Here is a 5,000-nt window from a genome sequence, read left to right on the forward strand (position 1 = left end):
GCTCGCAGTTCCCACAGTTTCCTAATCACTCCGAAGAGCCATTAATCACGGGCTTTCCTTGCTCTAGGATGATTTATTCATGGCGGGTTTCTCTCGCTTTTTCTCTCTGTGAAGTCATAGTAATGAGGTTTAAGAACGGAAGAAGCTCGTGTATTCTGTGTTTCGTAGAGTAAGAGTAACTAGCAGATCAGTTAGTGTAAATCATATGATGCATAGTGCCAAGTAACACAAAAATGCGGGTACTGAAACACAATTTTCTTGGCAGATTAAAAAGCAGTCACATTCTGTTCGCGAATGTACGCAAACCCTTACCTTCGCTCCTCGTGCTATTCTCAGACCTGCTTCTACCCCTCCAACTCCACGCCAGCCTCCCCCGCCTCTCCTGCTGACCCTCGCAACAGACAAAACACATGCGACCTCATACAACCTGCGACCCAAGCCTCCACCCGAAGTGACCTGACCATTTTTGTTCTTCTGGCAAATTATCAGGCTGGTGTTTTGCTTTGCAGCAATGAGTGTGTAGCCGTGGTTTGTCAAGGGGCAATGAATTAGCCTCTGTGCTTGTGCAAACGTTGGCTTTAATTATGACTTCATAGAACTATATGATACCTTGTGTGGGATGCACATATTGTCTCTAAAGGCCGGAGACTGTTGCCTTTCTCCATGTTTGCGAGTTATGTCTATCGAGCAAATATATACATTATATGAAAAATTACCCTAAAGGTACAACACTTAAATCCTGTAAAACGTGTAAAAAATACGAAATTCAAATAATAAAGAATAGTAAAAAGAGAGAAAGAGAGAAAAAAAAGCGACGAAAATTCATAACTTCTGCTTTGCTCAAGGGACATCAAGGCGTCAACATGAAGGTAAATCAGCAGTATTTTGCTTGGCCAACACTCGGCCGCCACAGAGGACGTTGATCAAAACGATGTTGCAGCGTCAGAGAGGTCGGCTGCTTACTCACATACCTAAGCACATAGCAACGTCCTCCGCCTTCAGACGAGGGAGGAGGAGGAATGGAGAACGTAAAGGGGATAGAGAAATGGGCGAACTAAGCTAGATTTAGAATAGTAAGAAAGAAAAAAATCTCAGGACATAAATGTTGAGATGCAGAGATCAAATATATTTAGACAGAACGTTATACAAGAGAAAGGGGGAAAAGAAGGTACACATGCTCACATACACCCGCCTGTTACAGGAAACGTCTTACTTAAGTGCATAAAGTAAATCATAGCCATATCTAAACAGGGCTTATCGCAGCTGAGCTTATGTTCCCGTCGGTTGAGATTCCTTCACAATTACCTTACGTGGCCTTGTGTGACCTCGTGTGACCTTCTTCGTCGGCCTAATAGAGAAAATGTAATTGCTTGTTGCTCCTCCCACCCGTTAACTAAACAAACAGTGAAGTAACAGTTAATGGCATACAGTAACGCCCATACTGCACCTGTCTCTTGTTCCTCACATCTGATAAAAAAGCAGGACCTTTACATTTGGAATAATCAATATTTTGAGAAAACATTTTTCCTGTTAAACTGCTGTTAACATTCTAATGACGAAGGGGAACCATTGTTTTGCATTTAGATTATGTGCTTTCAGTTTCCACTTGATAAATAAGAATAGAGTAAGACAACGGAAATGTATGTGAATTTTCATGGTTGCAAATAGACCGTAGTCGTTTTTTGCCGCATTACGCGACTATTTCATAGCCAGACGTGAACCAAGTACATACGTAAACTCGCGAAATTAGTTTGCAAACTTTTGCATCAGGCATATAATGCAAACTGAAAACAAATTGACTGAACCATCCACTTAGTGTTTGTAGGTTCTTTTTTCTCCTCCTCTCCTCTTACACGCGATCCAAGGTATTTGCTCAGTTCATTTGCACTTGCTGAGATCTTTCATTTCCATTTACATTTCGGCGTCGCTCTGTCCGGGGAACCAGACTTGACGGCAGGGAGAAGGGAGCAGGTAGGGAGGACTTCTCTTAGAGCGATCAATCTTCCTTTGTTTGCTGCACTTTGAATTAGATGGCCATCCATACTATACAGCTTCTTTATACAGCATTGGTCGGGAAGACAAATTCTTCGTAACCCTATAGGCTTTGGTTATCCCAGTCCTCGTCTATCTGTGTCTATCAGTCAGTTGGATGTTTTTATCTCTTCCTCTCTCTCTCTCTCTCTCTCTCTCTCTCTCTCTCTCTCTCTCTCTCTCTCTCTCTCTCTCTCTCTCTCTCTCTCTCTCTTTCTCTCTCTCTCTCTCTCTCTCTCTATCTCTCTCTCTCTCTCCCTCTCTCAGTCCCTCTCTCTCTCTCCCTCTCTATCTCTCATCACCCTCGTTTTTCTATTTCTCCTCTCTTACCTCTCTGCTCTGTCTCTCTCCGATTGCATATAAGACATTCAGCAACATAAATACTGGGGAACATAACTGCAATAACAAACACAAGGTAAACTTAACAACGAAATTTGCCAACATAGAATCTAGCTTTTAACACCGTGCCTTCTTTTCCCTCGTTTTTATTGCTGATGCTTTAACGCCGTAGAAAAATGAGAGCTTGGAAGGACACATTCTGTAAACACGAGGAATGAACCAAGTTGAGTCTTTGTTGCTAAGAACCTTCGTTGGCTGATGATGACGGGGCGAACGATCTCCTTTGTGTGCGTGTGTTGTTCTCCGTGTTAGTGTTAGAGTCAGTGTGTGTGTGTGTGTGTGTGTGTGTGTGTGTGTGTGTGTGTGTGTGTGTGTGTGTGTGTGTGTGTGTGTGTGTGTGTGTGTGTGCGTGTGTGTGCGTGTGTGTGTGTGTGTGTTTAATTAGTCTATGCGATTTCTCTCTCTCTTTCTCTCTCTCTCTCTCTCTCTCTCTCTCTCTCTCTCTCTCTCTCTCTCTCTCTCTCTCTCTCTCTTTCTCTCTCTCTCTCTCTCTCTCTCTCTCTCTCTCTCTCTCTCTCTCTCTCTCTCTCTCTCAGACACACACATACACACGCGCGCGCGCGCACACACAACAATAACAACAACAACAATAATAACAACAACAACAGCAAAAGCTAAAAACGCTGAAACATAGCGGTAAATTCCCCACTACGTATATTAGTTTCGGCGGCTGGTAACACAAAAATTAAGACGATAAAAAGTGATAAGATAAGGGGAGTAATAAGGTGGACTATCTACCAGCTTGAGCTTACACTTCTTGATAAATTCTTTACTTAATGCTGCCCCGAAAACACTGCGGACTCCTCACGCTCCGCAGAGCCCCCCGTCGAACTCGTCGCTGCCGAGCGCTCTCCTGGACTAACGTGACGCCCACGCTGGCCTGCAATTAGTCCTTCCCCCTTTCTGATTAACGAACGAGCCAGCGTATTCGATAACAATGCTAAACATCTACCAGACGTGTCAAAGCAATGAACATATTGAATTTCACAAACTGGTAACCACAACACGATTTCGTAACGAACAAGTCAGGAGGTACGTTACATACCACGCAGACAGTCCTGCGTGCTGTTTTGCCGAGATGTAAGCACTCATTGCGATCGACCCATATTCTAAACGGCTGATGGTCATCTTTCATTAATTATTTCTTTGAGTAAATTCTAATGGGTGAAGGTCTTCGACTATCACTTTCTACATTGCTCGGGCGAAATGTTATCGTGGTGTTATTAGTTTTATTATCACTATCCCAAGCGTCACATAGTGTATATATGCAGTTACTCATTCCATATTATTAAGAACAGCATACGGCATTTCAGTTCAAAGTTACTACCACTTATCACAATCTTTTCGACTAACTCATCAAATTTTACCTTTTCAGATATTTTTTTTTTCTTTTTCGAATATTTATGTCTATAAGATAAGAAACTTAAAACTTTCCTTTTTTAATGTCATAGGTCATGACACAGTCCCACCAGCATGACCTTTGCCATGGCCAGTGTGATCTGTAGCCTAACCGATCTGCTGAGCAAACGTCCTCTCGCTTGTGTTGTGGTTAAGGATAGTCGAGCAGGGCTTGGGGCTGCGTTAGCACTCTTTGCAAGTACGCCGGGGAGGTCGGCGTATTGTACATGTTCGGTGCGAAGGAAAAGCGTCGTTTTAGTGGTGCTAAATGCTGTATGTGCAGGAGGAAGGGAGAGAGGGAGGGAGGGAAGGACAGAGAGAGAGGGAGAGAGAGAGGGAGAGAGAAAGAGAGAGAGAGAGAGAGAGAGAGAGAGAGAGAGAGAGAGAGAGAGAGAGAGAGAGAGAGAGAGAGAGGGAGAGAGAGAGAGGGAGAGAGAGAGAGGGAAGGACAGAGAGAGAGGGAGAGAGAAAGGGAGAGAGAAAGGGAGAGAGAGAGAGAGAGAGAGAGAGAGAGAGAGAGAGAGAGAGAGAGAGAGAGAGAGAGAGAGAGAGAGAGAGAGAGAGAGAGAGAGAGAGAGAGAGAGAGAGTCACCGTCCTTTCGAAATATGCCCACACAGCTCCCTCTCTCTCTTTCACTGATACCCATCACACTCTTACCAATCAGCAGGACCGGAGCCCAAACCGCATAGAATACGAGGAATGAAAGAGAGGCGAGAGCGCGGACGGTCCAGGGCCTTTGCACGTGATGAGCGCAGTAGACGTAGCATCCCCGAACACGTTAATTTAACACTGTCTGGTGACAAGTTTTCTCAAGGTTCGTGGCAGAGTCTACCCCCAAGTTGCCACATTCTCACTGATTTGCTTGCCCCTTTTCAACAATTTTGTAGAACAGCGTGGGAATAGCGTTGCAAAGGTAGCCTTACTACGTCGAAAACAGGCCATCCCTAGACAGTTAACACCTGGGATAATGAGGCGACCAGCTCTCCTACTTTTAGTGTAAGTACTTCGGAGACACACGGAGCATTTCGACCGATAGGCAGCTCCTCTTAAGAAAACCGGGTTCTTAATTGATTCCTGTCATCTGGCTCGCAAACAAGAACTTGCCATATCTCGCGCAGAGTCCAGAGTCAAGGAGTCTGAACCGCAGGAGAGTCCTTACGACACGTCGGGT

General features: G+C 44.5%; 1 protein-coding gene across 1 annotated transcript in view; it reads right to left on the reverse strand.

Moving 5' to 3' along the window:
• Nucleotides 1-5,000, reverse strand: part of LOC125046159 — a 32,165-nt gene that overhangs the window by 26,270 nt on the left and 895 nt on the right. The gene's annotated exons all lie outside the window — the stretch shown is intronic.

Source organism: Penaeus chinensis, chromosome 38, assembly GCF_019202785.1.
Source record: "Penaeus chinensis breed Huanghai No. 1 chromosome 38, ASM1920278v2, whole genome shotgun sequence".
Classification (NCBI taxonomy): Eukaryota; Metazoa; Arthropoda; class Malacostraca; order Decapoda; family Penaeidae; genus Penaeus; species Penaeus chinensis.